Source organism: Helianthus annuus, chromosome 11 (assembly GCF_002127325.2).
Source record: "Helianthus annuus cultivar XRQ/B chromosome 11, HanXRQr2.0-SUNRISE, whole genome shotgun sequence".
Taxonomy (NCBI): domain Eukaryota; kingdom Viridiplantae; phylum Streptophyta; class Magnoliopsida; order Asterales; family Asteraceae; genus Helianthus; species Helianthus annuus.
This window is the reverse complement of record NC_035443.2, coordinates 176,175,440-176,191,697: the sequence shown is the minus strand read 5'-3', so window position 1 is coordinate 176,191,697 and position 16,258 is coordinate 176,175,440.

Genomic DNA, 16,258 nt, shown 5'->3' with positions numbered 1-16,258 from the left:
GCTTTGAGTTCTAGGTATTCATCCACACTTTCTGGAACTATGAAGCCTATGAGAGAAGGGAATCTTCTTGTTGATGGATCATCTTCAGTGTAAAATTGTTTCATCTCATTTTTCACAGCTTCCATTTCCATCGGATATTTTGCAGCATTTGGATCATATTTGTCCTCATTTGCCTGGGTAATTTTTCTTTTTCTGGTGTAAAGCTTTACGGATGAAAGGGATTTTGGTTGTGATGTAGGAATAGTGAGAGCAGTGGTAGATGGTTGACTAACAGCTGTTGAAACAACTGGTGTTTCAACCACTGTTGTCATTACAACTACTGATGTGTCAGCAGGTGTCTTCTGCTTTTGAGCAGGGGTTGAAATGGCAGTGGTTTGAGTTGTGGAAAGTGTCTGACTAACAGCTGTTGAAACAACTGGTGTCTCAACCACTGTTGTCATTACAACAGATGTTGTAACATCTGTTGTCTTCTGCTTTTTGGCAAGAGGGGATGATGGGATGGCTGTTTTTGATGGTGAGTTTGGTTTTGGTGGTGGTGATGTAATCATAGATGATGATGATTGAAGGACAGTGGGTGTGGTGGTGCGTGTTGAGGTGGTGTGTGTTGAGGTGGTGTGTGTTGATACATCAGCTTTGGTTTGGCTACCTTTTTCAGGTTCAATGTATATACCATCTTCAATCCCCTTTTTCTTCCACTTATCTTCTCCCCCTTTTGGCATTATCTGGGAAGGGTTCATTCATGAAAAGAATAGTGGAAGGGACTTTTCCAGTGGTACTTTGGATGTGAGCCTTGATAGCTTTGATGTCTGACTGAGTATCTTTAAATCTTGACTCCACCATGTTTGTCAGCATTTGTACTTGTATAGCATGCTGCTGGTCGGCAATTTGTTTTTGTTTTTCAAGCAGTGGTTGGAACATGTTCCATAGCTCATTTGCAGCAGGTGCAGGTTGTGCAGGTGCTTGAGCTGGAGCAGCAGTGGATTGTGCTTTTTGAGCTTTTAACAGCTGTTGCACCATTTCCTTTATTTCAGCAATTGAGTTCTCCAGATTTTCAACTTTCCCCGTCAATTCCTGATATTTTGAATCATCACCCAAGTTAATGGGATCATCTGAATCCCCACCAGCAGTGGTTGTACCAATGTGTGACTTAGGAACTGAATCCCAAAAGTCATTCATTGATGCCCCTTGTTCTTGGTACTGGGGACTTCTTTCTTCAGCACTTGATAACCTTTTGAGGTTACCAGTGGGCATTACAAACTCACTGGTGGTTCTCAGTGGTGCTATTGAAGAAATTGCGTTCAAGGGAGTCTTATGAATGTAACCACTGTCCAAATGTAAACCAGCGGGTTCAACATTTGTAGTGGCTGCTCCACTTGAACTACTGACAGGAGTTACTTGTAACTCCTGCAGTGTAACCTCCTCAGTTGTTGCTGGGATAGCAGAGGTATAGACATCAGACCCAGTCACTTGTGGGAGTATACTCTTAGTGATAGGTGATTGAGAGGAACTGGTTTGTGTCTGAGCTATATTAACTGCATGCAACAAAGGTAGCATGGATTGTGGTAATGTGAGGGGTGAAGATAATGGTGTTGAAAGAGATATGTTCTTGGGATCAGGACTGAGGAAGATGGATCCGAGTGGGTCCAGTGCTTCATAATGTGGGGTCCCTGTGTTTACAACCTGATCCTTTTGTGAGGATGCAGGAGGAGTTTGAGGCAATGGTGGAGATCTTTCTTCCATCTGTTGTGAGGAAGTAGCAGCAGTGGTTATTGGTGACATTTGTGTTGTCACTGGCAGTGGCTCTGGGATCTCATCTTCCAGAGGTGCCTTTGTTTTGGGTTTGGGGAGCTTTCTGGATGTTTTCTTTTTGGTCTTTTTGGTGGTGGCAGGTGTGGGTTTCAAAGCAGTGGCTGTGCTGCTATGATCACCTGGAGCAGTGGGCTCAACAGCCAATACCTGAGGAGCAGTGTCATCTGCTAAATTCTGCTCAGGTACCTCTGCTTTTGTTTTTGGAGATGTTAACATTCTTGAGAATGTCTCAGGTGTTAAACCATTTATTTGAAAATAGGTACCTTGTTTGAGCAAATTTTCGTCTTCTTTTCCAAATTTTTGTTCAAAATAGTAGCTTAAAAACCTTGGGAAAAGTAAGAATAATTTGCTATCAACATTTTTTACCAAATCATCAAAGATCACCTGGGAATAATTATCATTTCATTTTTCAAAATAGCATATCCCAGACGTTGAATCTTTGATGGTGTTTCGTTAAAAGCAGTTGTTTTATTAGAAACACACATCAAAAGAGTGTGAAATAAAAACCTTGGTGCAGAAGGGAAGAAACCCTTTTGTAAGGTGTCCCTTTTTGGTTGCTCTGCATATCCCCTATTCATGAAATCCTTTTTCAACTCGGTTTTAGAAAAAGAAGTTTTACCTTTCAGATCATCGAGTTTAAAGACTTCTGAAATTGATTGTGGAGATATTTGAATTTCTTTACCCTGTATCGAGGAGTTGATGGCTGTGATAATGTCACCTTGTTTCTCAAGGGTAGCCTTATTCCATAACTCTCTCTAGGTTTGTAGGCAAATAGGAGCATCTACAGTTAGCAAAGTTTTGTACTTTGATGCAGATAAGGTGTTGATAATGGAGTCGAAAGTGTTGGTGGAAGTGGGTTTTGTGAGTATACCCAAATAGTTGTGAGGTGCTTTGTATGGTATTTCGATAGGTTCAGTGGCCATTTGAGTGGCGTCTTTAGAAGCAGATGAAGAAGAGGATTTTGATTTTGATTTCGATTTTGATTTCGTCATTTGGATGAAAAGAGAATTTTGGAATTCAATTCGACAGTGTGAGCCCCTGTTTGGGTTTAATCAGGGTTTTATTTAGGGAAAAAGTGAATGCTGATGTGGCAGCGGTTACAACGATCTGATGGCTAAAAACTGAGCACGTGTCAACCCCTGATGATAGATTAAATAATGGAGGACAGTTGTTTTCAGAGCCACTGATGAGTCAAACATCAGTGGTTACAACGGTAATAAATGGAACAGTGGGTGATTTTTACTATCAGTGGATGCTTTTTACAACAACAGTGGATAGCATATCAGTGGATAAAACACTGATTTTGAATAACAGTGTGTATCATGAAAATGAGAGGACAGAGGTTGACTTTCAGCAGTTGACAGTGTTTAAGAACCAGATGTTTGATCACATCAGTGGTAGGAAAGTGATGAGTTTTTTTTTTTTTTTCTTTTTTTTTTTTGAAAGACTATTACATCAGCAACTATTAGTGTAGCAGTGGTTGAACTTTTGACAGATAATTTTAGCATCTGCTTGTTCAGATAAGGAAATTAATTTTGTCTTGTGTAATCACAATATCATGTCCAACATCTGTTGAGCTGCAGAAATGCTATACTTAACAAACTACATTTTAGATGCAGATTATCAAGATCAAATTGTCAGCAGTTATCCCAGAAATTTTTGTTCAAGGTTTTGCCAAATGTTCATTATTCCTGACAGTCGTTTAGCATCCCAGATGATGAAAGCTTCTTTACTAAGGCTACTCATTTTATGTCTAATTATTTGAATTAGAACATGAGTAACTCAGTAGTTTAGAAATCCATTTGCAATCAATTTTTGATTTGTGATAAACAGATTTGAGTTTAATATGACCTTGACATGTGCACCATTTCCTTTTGATCTGTTTTTAGGGATGATAATCTTCACACAAAAACAAGGAAATTACATCCTGACCGGTGAGGAAACTTTTACTATAAAAAAAAGTAAAAGTACAAAATATATTATTCAGAAAAAAATGAATAATATATCCGGTCTTTATTGGAGGAAAGTACCTTTCTAAAATTAAAGGTTATTTAGAAAATACATCAAAAGGATCTAGTAATTCTTCAAATAAGCTCATAATCATATCATTCTCAAGTTTTTATGACCACTGTTTGGGACCTTTTTCTTGTCAATTGATTGCAAATTCTTCTTGTAAGGTCAATCACTAAAGATACCATTGTTACCTGAACTTTTCTTGAATTAATGAATGCACACATTTGCATGATGACCAATGTTTACCCAACTTTGGACTCAAGAGTGTTTTAAGTTTATACTCTTTTCTTTTGACTTCAAAAGTTTTGAGGTAAACACACTTTTGAGTTTTGTTCATTTTCTTCTTCCCTTTTTACCCTTCCCATTCCTAAGTACAAAAATACTTACTTGGAGATTTTATTGAGGAAAAATTTAATCCAGAATCATTTTGCAGTAATGTTTGAGAGATCTGGCCACATTTGTACATGTCTTATTGCCAATTCTCACATCACGTATGATTTGGACTGTTTTGACCCCTGATTTTCTTAATGTGTTTTGACAGGGTTGATTTGGTCGTTTTGAGGATTTTCAACCTGCCTTTTAACACATAAGATTTCATGACTAAAGTTTTATTTTCCTCTTTCTATGTTAGCAAAACACTAATGTTTATATGAACATAGTTTTTATTAATCTGAGGTTTATACTTTAGTACAACCTATGCTGAAATCATCACAAATTTCATAACAACAGTTGAGATCAATTTTGACTGAAGATAATCATACCATAGTTACTGGACATCTTTTCAAATCTGAAAGCTATGGATGATTTGTGGTTGACGTCACTTGTTGTTCGGAATTTGTGTATATTATGACATCTTGGTTGTTTTACAGAGTATCTGAATAATCATTTTGAACATGATTTCTCGTTGCTCTGTTTTTCAACTAAATACAATCAACCTTAGTATCAATGAAATTTGAGCTGAACTATTATGTTAAATTGATTGTTAGATCGAATTTGACTGTCCGAGCTCTGATACCAATTGTTAGGATCGGAGGCTCTCATGATTGTGTTTGTTTGTATAAATTTGAACATCTAAAAGAATATGACATAATGTAAAGTGCAGCGGAAATGCATAGAAACTTTGTAAACACAATCAAAGAAGAAAATAGTTTGATAAACAAATGCTTCACATTGAGTTGAATGATTAAATTACAAAGCAAACGATTACAAGCATGCTTACAAAACTAAGCTCCCCCTCAACCTGATACTCCAGAGTTGGTTGCACAAGATGAAAGGATTAAACATGAGGAGAAGAACTCACTCAGTCAATCAAATGTAACAGTACAGGGTACTGCTCCATTTATCGGCAAGCCAAACCACTGAGGCATCTCAGCTGACGTCACCATGAAAGTGACATCTAACAACCTAACAACCTGTAAACACTGTTCTATACAAACTACTGATATCTAACAACTGATTATCAGTAAAATACAAAACATAAGAAAATTACTGCTTCACTTTCCACTGATGTAGCCTGAGCACTGATGTTGAGCATCAGTGCTCTCTTCAAAGGTGATTAGTCCTTGAATGAGTAGTGCTTGTGCCTACAGCAGTACTTAAGAAACTTCAGTGTCAGTGTTTATCTTCAGCAGTCTTTAGAGTTTCATCAGTGTTTGGGTCATCAGTTGTTGTATTGAGTAGTACTTAAGATCCATCAGCTGTTAGATAACCACTGTCAAGGGGAAAGCTTAATGTAAACAGCTGCTTATGATTAATCCACTGATGTGAACCGGTTTTGGTTTTCATTATCTGTTCCTCTGGTAGGGTTCAATCCCAACAAATTTGTTCCAGATAAACTTAACATGATCACCATAGCCATTTTACCTAAACCATATAAAGTTTTAAAAATCCGACACTCGAAGAAATACTCGATAATCATAGAAAATTGAAGATTATAACAATTTGTTTCCATGAGTAAGAAATCAGGGGGTATTTAGCAATAATCGGGATGCACAGTCGTCACATATGGCTGAATCGATCATCAACAAATTCAACTTCATTATCACAGGCCACAACCACTCCCGTAACCATAACATCATCACGAAGACATAACCGCAACCTAGGGTTCGATAAAAACTAAAAGCATTCGACAAGGGCACCACTGCCACCTAGGGTACCGTAATCGAACCCGACAATGATGGCCGATGATAGGGTTTCATCACCACTGACGGCAAGGGCACCACTGCCACCTAGGGTTCCGTAATCGAACCCGGCAACGATGGATGATGATAGCAGAAAGGAAGATATAACTTAAATCTGAAGAAGAGACAGAGACAACTAACCGTTGAATCGAAGAATGGTTCCGTCATCAGACAATATCTTCGTCAACGGGATGAAAGCTTTAGCAACCACCACTTACGGCAAGGGCACCACCGCCACCTAGGGTTCCGTAATCGAACCCGGCAACGATGGCCGATAATAGCAGAAAGGGAGAAATAACTTAAATCGGAGCCCTAGGTGCCGCCGGAAAATCGACCACTTCCATCACCACCTACAGTTGAAAGGCGGTGGATTAAGGAAGAAGGAAGCATGCCAATAAGATAAACAAAGTCACCCACAGGTCACTGGCAGATGTAGGGCGGGAAAAGTGGGGAACCGGGACTGTTCCTAAGAAGATACACTCGGAATCCCTCCTCCGGTGACCGGAGGTGTGAGAGAGCAGAGAGAAGATGGGGGAGAAGGCAGATGTTCATCAGGTTTGTTTTGAAGAGAACTAAGTTGTTGTGTGAACTTGTAAAAGGGGAAAACTAAGTGGCCAAAACCTAAAAGTCAAGAAGAGAACTAGCGCATTCATGCGATGTTAATTGATATATATAATAATTCGTCTTTTATAAAAAAAAACAATGATAGTGACCCCAATTTGGGTACAGAAAGATAGGGGTGTTCAAGATCGGATTATCCGGTTTTCGGATATCCGAAAACCGGATATCTGAAAATTTCAGATAGTGAAGATTGATATCCGAATCCGTATCCGAAATTTCGGATATCCGATCCGATTTTCGGATATCCGAAATTTCGAATATGGATTCGGATATCCAAACGGATATCCAAATTTATAAAAAAAAATCAAAAAATCCGTTTTGTGTATAGAATAAAACTAAACTTATATTCGATTTTCTAAATTTCCAACATTTAAATTTAAAACAATCATAAATTCACACGAATACAATTATTTACTACTTTTTTACTAATTTTTACAATAATTCAAACTAAATACAATGCTCATATACTATATATATTTATAAAAAAATAATTAGTTTTCGGATATCGGATAATCAGATTATCCGAAATTTTTGAAATTCATATCCGAATCCGAATCCGAAAATTCGGATTATCCGGTTTTCGAATATCCGAATTTTTGGATATCCAAAATTTCGGATATTTCAGATACGGATTTTCGGATATTTCGGATTCGGATCCGGATTTTTTTGAACACCCCTACAGAAAGAACGAGGTCTTCTCTAAATGGCAATACTTGACACAAAAATCAATGTTTGTAAAAATGATGTGGAAATTGGCACATTTGGATTTAAAGAAAATCATTTATTCCCCAATGTTCAATAATTTCTTACATCATACATAACCCAAAAGGTTGAGGTGGTGCTATGATTAAGGCTGTAAACGAACCGAACGTTCAACGAACAGTTCGTGAACTGTTCGGCGAGAAGTTCGTTTGTGTTCATTCGTTTAATAAATGAACGAACATGGACAAGAAATTTCGTTCGATTAGTTAAATGAACGAACATGAACAGAGGTCTCGTTCGTTCGATTGTGTTCATGAACATTCGGTAAGGTGTTCGTGAACATTCGTTGATTTGCGTTCGTTTATGTTCGTATGTTTGTGTTTTAATTGAAGATCTTTGTACTTTCTTATATTTTATTTGTACTTTTTATATTATTAAACTTTTGTTTAATTTATTACCCTAACAATTAAACTAAGAAACCCACTTTCACCTTGTTTATGCATCATTTCTCTTTCATTTCTCATTATTTACATCGGCGAATACGATCGACCTCCGTTCCACAATACGGGATTCAAGTTCGAGTGCTACTCTCTGGGCCATCTATCTTTATCCTTCGTCGGTCGTCGCTTTCGCCAAATTTATTTGTGTTTGTTTGTGTTCGTGAACCGTTCGTGAACACGCTCATTTCCTTAATAAACGAACACGAACATAAAATTTTGTTCGGTAAGTGTTCACGAACCGTTCGTGAACACATTTATTTCCTTAACGAACGAACACGAACAAGGCCTTGTTCGTGTTCGTTCGGTTCATTTACAGCTCTAGCTATGATGCTACCATCATACTATATGACAAAACAATGAAGGGGTCTCTTTTCAGAAAATATAGATTCCACCAAATAATGATTGCCCAAAATGTTTGATGCCTTTTAGAAAGAAAAAAAAAACAATTCAACATGACACCTTCGATATTGAATATAAATCAAAAAACGATTTATAATTATTAGTTATAGAGGTGACCCTTGGACCCATTTACTTAATAGTGGGTTGATTTGTGCCGGGTTTAATCAAAATTCTCAAATGAGTCAAATGGATCAAACACCTCAACATCCAAAGCTGCCAACAAATTCCGTCAATTAACAAATCAGATTAGCATGGTAACAATCAGTGACCTATCCCAATGACCCGTGAGTATGGTTGTGCAATGGTTCAGAACCAAACCGAACTGAACCGGAATCGTTATGTAACACCTCGAATTTTTGTGTCCAATGATGTGTTAACACGTGTCATTTGTTTACACGTGGCATCTATAATAAATAAAGGACTAATTTTGACAAACCTTGAAAGTATATAAATTCGAGGGTTATAAATGTCAACAAGGGTAAATATACTGTATAGTATCCCTAAATAATGCTTAAACCTTCAAACGAATAAATTATAGATCGTACAAAAACAAAACGCGGAAGAAAGTGAGAGATTACAAACTACAGGGGTTAACTATGTCAACATGTTTAATAATACATCTGAGTGACCCTTTAACGTTCCCAAGACTTTGTAACGGTATTATACCCTCACTAAAATAATATATATGAATTTCGCGAAGTTTCGATATGAAACGAGAAAGATACGATCGAATTCGTAGAAGAAGGGTTAGAAGCGTCAACAGTGAAAGTTAAGGCTTTCCAATATAATTAATAAATAAACCGGGGACTTAATAAATGCGGGTAAATAACACGAGGCCCCTATCGGTAAATAACCGAGGGCGAAACCGCAAAGTTACCCCTTCAAACCCGAAAGGTCAGGTAAATCATTACGAAAGATTTCGTTATTAATGGCCGGATTCTGTAATCATTACAAAAAGATTTAAAAATCCTGAAATCTTAACCTTAGGCGGCCCGCGTGAAGGTTAAGGATTAGTTGAGGCGGGCCGCGAGCCTCCTCTATTTCGCGTCTGTTATTTGAACTTTAGGCGACCCGCATTAAAATGCATGGGAACTCCCATGCGGGCCGCGTAAAGTGCCCAGATGCAGAAACTTTGTAGTTTCTTGCCTTTTGGAGCTTTTGAACGATCAAACACCAATTAATGGAGCATGGGCGCCCCCTACACGACCCATAACCCTTAGGGACACCTGCCCATCATCCAAGACCAGTTGTAGGGCAATGTGGAATGATCTTGGAGCCTAAAATGCACTATAAATAGCCATGTTGTAGTTACAACATTCACACAACTCAAACACTTCCATCTGATCATTCCAAGGGCTCCCTAGCATCCTCTTCTGTTCTCTAATCAAGAGTTAACTTCTGTAAGTCGTTCATACTCATCTTGGTCATACATTTCCATAGTTTTAGAGTACAAACTCAACCGTCGTAACTAACGGTTGTCATTTCAATAACTCGCAAATGATTCAGTCTTATCACGAATCAAAAATGGTTATGAGTTGGTATTTATGTGGGTACTAAACCTCTAAAAAGGTTCCCCCTGATCACCACTCTAACTATGTCAATTATCGAGTCAAACGTGCGGTTAAAAAGTCAACAGAAAGCTATTTTAGCGATTCATGCATAATCTGTAATGTATATGTTATGGAACCTGTTTTGACAATCATAAAACATGATAATAAGTATATAAACATGTTTGCGCTCGTTTGAATCGATCATTTACTATATTGAACCGGTTCGGAGCCGAAAGTCGCAAAAGTTTGACTTTTGCTTTGACTTCAGTTCTGACCCGTTTTAGTGAGGTATAAATATACCTTAGGACTCTCTTAGGACCAGGTCACATGTTGGTATACGCCTCTGTGGTCGGTTCATGAGTTATCCAAGTCTTTTGCGCAATTCCGTCATTCGCCTAAAAGTTGACCGTAACGGCCTTTTAAAATTAAAACGAGTATTTCGGACACGTGAACGGACCAAACCCTTGCTTGTTAAATTATAAGCATGTCCTTAAAGTTTCACGTCAATCCGAGACCTAGAATGAGAGTTATGCTAAAAGGCGCACTTTTAAGAAAGTTTTGTAATTAACGGCGCAATTAGCATAACGCCCATCTAACCCAAGTTTTCGTCACCAAAACTTTTACCCACTGTGGTAAAATAATATTTTGGGAATTTTAAAGATTTTTAATAAATTTTACCTTGCTCATAACCTGCGGTTATGGCTACGGTTCGGTAAAATACCGAATATGCCCTTTTTGGCCAAAACGGGAGTTCTACAAGGTCTTTTGACCCGATTCCAGTTGCTACTGGTTTTAAATAATAAATAAAGTATTTTAAGCTTTATAAGCTGTTCGGGAAACTCAGATTTCCTGTAGAACTCGAAAAGCCTTTTTTTTAAAGTCTTTAAAATACCCGAAAAGCCCCTACGGGGCATAATATTAACTTAAACTCGTTACGGGCATTACGGAAGGTATCCTACTGATACCAAAATACTTTTAAGGCATATTGACTTAGGAAATAAGCGTAGGACACTTATGGTTAACCGTTTCGCCTATTTGCGCACACGGTACGGCTCATGGAACTAGTTTTCGTGCAATAGCCGATATGGGTCAAATTATATTATTTGAACCCCAAAATCCAGAGTATGAACTATAAACCCATATAAAACAAGTCTCCGTACTTGTTGGGTCCAAATCATACTCCATTCTCGGTTTTCGCCTTTTCGTGCGAATTAACCATATATATATATATCGGAATCAACCGGTTTAAGCTACGGCTAATATAAGGACCGTTAGGATTCTAAGAGGTTAATTAAAACCTTCGTTCCAGATTAGGAGCCCCAGTAAAAGCTATCGGTGACTTGATCTAAATTAAGGATTAATACTTGCAAAGGTAAATACTTTAACTTATTTCCCCTATATGGGCTTGGGTTACGGTATATTAATACTGCTTGATTGAGCATTATATAATTCCATCGCTTAGGTGGTTAATTGATTAAATATGATCGGCTCATTTAAACAGTTTTGTTGCTTATAAGCCTTTGGGGGGTTTAATGACCGTTGTCCCGGATATCCTTGGCATCATTTTACGAAATGGCCACGACCATCGACATCCCGGTGTAGGCGTACACCCGGTATAAAGTGTCGACATTAAAATTAAAAGACGTAGCCGTTGGTTTTATACTACGGTTTTACGCAAACGTGGTGTGTCTATAAATCTTTAACCCGGCACGACCCGGGCTACTGAACGCATAAAAGAACATGTAAAACGTTCACAAGATCATTATGAATTTTCCCAAGTTATAAAAGAGTTTGTGCCTTGTGCATTCAAATCAATTTTAATAAACATTCTCAAATGTGTCAGTTGAATGTATTTACCAGTGTAAACTGACGTATTTTCCCCAAAAAGATTAAGTGCAGGTACCTAAACGTAATTGGCTGGTATTAGCTCCCTAGCGTCGGGATAAGTCTCGCAAGCTTGATTGCAGTATCTAATGGAACAATACTTTATCTTTATTTACGATCCACTGTGGATATATCCAACCCCTGTAATACATTTTGATATTACGATCAGAGGTTGAAATTTATATATTTATCTTATGCTTCCGCTGTGCATTATATAATTGTGTGGTTTGACTATATTGTTGCCAACATCGTCACGGTAATCCCCCACCGGGCCCACCGGTGAGACACGTGGAAATCGGGGTGTGACAGGTTGGTATCAGAGCCAACGTTGAGTGAATTAAACACTACCCTATTGTGTTTAATCTCAATGACACAATTGCACATACTTGAGTCTAGACAAGAACTTAGGACAAATTCGGATTATTATTCCTTTTTGTCTTTATTTTCGATTTGATTTTTAATAAGTTTTGGAGCAGGAAAATGCCACCTGTTATATTCCGAGGAAGAGGAAGGGGACGTAGAGGCCGAGGAGAAATCGTGACACATCACGATCAAGAAGCTGGACCATCTGGTACAAGACATCCTTCGATGACAAGGAGCGAAGAGCCACAACGACGAAGAGATCTTTACGAACCCGCGAGGCATTCCACTTCGCACAGCTCGACGCCATCCTACCGGCACTCCTTTGGACTAGATTCAGAAAATAATCCCAACAACCCACAACCTTCCTTCATACCTCTGCAACGTTCGGTTTCGCACCGGAACTACAACGACCCTACTCCATACTACGTAGCTCAGTTTAATCCGGCTGACTACATACAGGAACCTTCAGGTTTTGTTCCACTAGGGCCTCAAGACCATTTTTCTGAAGATCCCATGGAGGAGGATGAGGATCCAACTGAACCAGCTCGTGGTACGCCCACGCATCCGATAGAAGTATCTGATGGATCTTCATATCATGGTCCGCAGTATCAAGGCCCAGACAGCTTTATGGCCTTGTTTGACCGACATGAGTGGTACAACACACCATCTCATCAGACATCGCAACCGAGACATCCACAGGATCCCTCTGAGGATTCACGCTTTGAGGCAGTTACGCCACCACCTCCGCCACCGGCACAACCAGTTATACCTGATCCGCCAAGGCGTAGGAGGACAAATGCTCGTATGTCTACACGAGGAGGAGGGGGTATCCACTTCAGCACTCCTCGACATTCTAGTAGTAGCCACTATCCGCCGCTACAAGAAGAAGGACCTTCAAGTCCTATACAGGAGGCGAACTCCGCACCAGCTGCACGAAATTCGCCACCATTTGGGTATGACCAACCCATACCAGCTTACACAGGTCCAACGGCTTACAACCCGTTTGAACCGTCACAAGCACAATACAACTACGGCTATGAGCGCGACCCATATGTGGTGTCGGCAAGATATAATGCGCGCTACCCTGACGGAGCACATGGAAACATGGGACCACCGGATTACTCAGCTCATGGGTATCCAATACCTCCCAAACCTCCAGTTCCGCATCAAGCGCCGCAACCACGATTCTCTCCTCCTGAACAGGAAGAAATACTCCATCGACTAGATCGTGTGGAGAGAGAGTTCGAGGAAGAAAAGAAAAGCCACCGAGGATTTCTCAAAGGCTTGGCAAATCTACTAAAGGGCAAAAAGAAGAAACGTGACCATTAACCCTTAATAGTAGTACTACTGTAATGTCTACTTTGAAATAAGTCCCTGTGTGGACAACTTATCGTATTTCAGTCCCTACGTGGACTTATATTTAGTCCTTGCATGGACACCTATCACGTATTAGTCCCTGCGTGGACTTGTCACTTATTTTAAAACCTCTCTGGAGGTATGTATTATTTGAAAGACCCGTTTAGGGCAATATGTAATTGTATTTGAGATTTTGGAATGTATGTTATGAGTTTTGTTTTAATATATATAAAAATAAATCAAAACCATTCCTTTTATAGTGATCTGCCTAAATAAAGAATCTTAAAAGGTGAAACCTAGCTTGGGGTCTGTTAAGATCTAGTCAAGATGGTACGACCTAACTGAAAAGATTCTGATTCCCAGTTAACCTCTGTACGCATGTTAACATTCATGGCAGATGTGATTCGTTAAAATCACGCACGTCATTCTTATACAATAATCCTTTAAGGATTTCAAAACCCAACTAATAAATCGTGGGTTAAATCACCAATGAAGGTGATCAATATTATAAAGACATCCATTAGTGATGCAATGCCTACGGGCCAATATTATAAAGACATCCATTAGTGATGCAAAGCCTACGGGCCAGTATTATAAAGACATCCATTAGTGATGCAATGCCTACGGGCCAGAATTATTAAAACATCCATTAGTGATGTAGTGCCTATGGGCCAGTATTATTAAAACATCCATTAGTGATGTAGTGCCTACGGGCCAATATTATTAAAACGTCCATTAGTGATGTAGTGCCTACGGGCAACCATATTAAGACATCCATTAGAGATGTAGTGCCTATGGGCCATAATAATTGTCTTATAAAGACAAAAGGCAGTGGTAGTCTATGACTCTCTGTCAGAAAGAGATAAAAGAACTACGGTTCAACTCTATATGCCTTTGATTCTCTGAAATCTCGGCTAACATTATAAAACATCATCATGATTAGGCCTTATGCCGCCAGTACTATTTATATAGTTAAAATAGGATATATTCAAATCCTAATATTTAATGAAATAAAAAGTTAACCAAATATGGTCTCTGTACCATGGTTGACAAATTGTCATAAAAGACAATCATATAATAATCTCCTGAATTAAAATTTTGTTATCTTCTGTAACAGATTCAAGTTACAATGGCGGATCCCAATGGAGAGAACAGCCACACAAATGAAGATGACTATGACAATGCGTCAGTACATTTGACAGGCGCACAACTGAAGGCTCTGATTGACAATGCTGTCCAGGCAGCTATTGATCGTCAACATACCGAGTCTCAAGGCAGAACTGTGTCAAAACCACCCTCTAAACCAAAGACACACTCCAAACCACCCTCTGAACCCAAGAAAGATGACGACAAGCACTCGTCTACTGAGCACAGCGTTCATCGCGATAGAGAATATACTGATGCGTCAAGTGCTAAGGGTTGCACCTACAAATACTTTGTATCATGTAAGCCCCGTGAATTTACAGGGGAGAAAGGTGCGGTTGACTGTATCACCTGGCTAGACGAGATGGACACGATAGTGGACATCAGCGGGTGCGCTGAGAGGGACGTGGTTAAGTTTGTGTCCCAGTCATTCAAGGGCGAGGCCCTGGCGTGGTGGAGAGCTCTGGTGCAGGCTTCAGGTAAGTCTGCCTTGTACAAAATGTCATGGGGGGAGTTTATTGCCCTCATAAAAGAAAACTACTGCCCTCAGCACGAGGTTGAGAAGATTGAGGCTGATTTTGTCTCACTAGTGATGACAAACCTGGATTGTCAAGCATATCTGACAAGTTTTAACACTATGTCACGCCTGGTGCCATACCTTGTGACACCAGAACCTAGAAAGATTGCCCGTTTCATTGGGGGCTTAGAGCCGGCGATCAAGGCCAGCGTAAAGGCCTCTAGGCCAACGACCTTCAGGTCAGTTACTGACCTCTCCTTGTCTCTTACACTTGATGCTGTCCGTCTGAGGGCACAAAGGAGCAAGGAGGCTGAAAAGCGAAAACGTGAGGATGATACCTCACGAAAGTCTGGGAAAAAGCACCGTGGAAACGGTGAAGGCAAGAGAGGGACGGAGGCAAAGAAGGAGGGGCAAGCTGATGGAAGACCTCACTGCAAGGTCTGTAAGAAACCTCACTCCGGGAAGTGTAGGTTTGCGTCTGGTTCACAGTCGCAGCAAAAGACTCCATCCTGTGGGCTATGCAAGTCCAAGGATCATAAGACAGTGGAGTGCAAAAAGATAAAGGATGCAACCTGCTTTAATTGTAACGAAAAGGGGCACATAAAGAGTAATTGCCCGAAGTATGCCAAGAAGGCTGAAGAGACGAAGAAGTCGAATGCAAGAGTTTTTCGCTTGGATGCAAAGGAAGCGGTTAAGGACGACAATGTGCTTACAGGTACTTTCCTCGTAAACAATATATTTGCAAGAGTACTGTTCGATTCTGGCGCTGATAAATCCTTTGTAGACCAGAAATTTTGCCAACTACTAAATATGCCAATCAAAACCCTTGACGTGAAATACGAAGTAGAGTTAGCAGACGGCACGATAGAAACCGTCTCTACTGTTCTAGAAGGATGTGAAATATCCATTAGGAACCATTCTTTTCCTTTATCTCTACTTCCCTTCAAATTGGCGGGTTTTGACATTGTGCTAGGCATGGACTGGTTATCCCATAACCAGGCCCAAATCATTTGCGGCAAGAGGCAAATAGTCTTAAAGACTCCGAGTGGTGAATCTCTTACCATTCGAGGTGATACGCATTACGGATTGCCCGAAGACGTATCTATGCTGAAAGCTTCAAGGTGTTTGAACAGAGGCTGTGTAATTTACATGGCTCAGGTGATAATTGAAGAACCAAAGCCGAAGATCGAGGATCTTCCTGTCATTTCTGAATACCCCGAG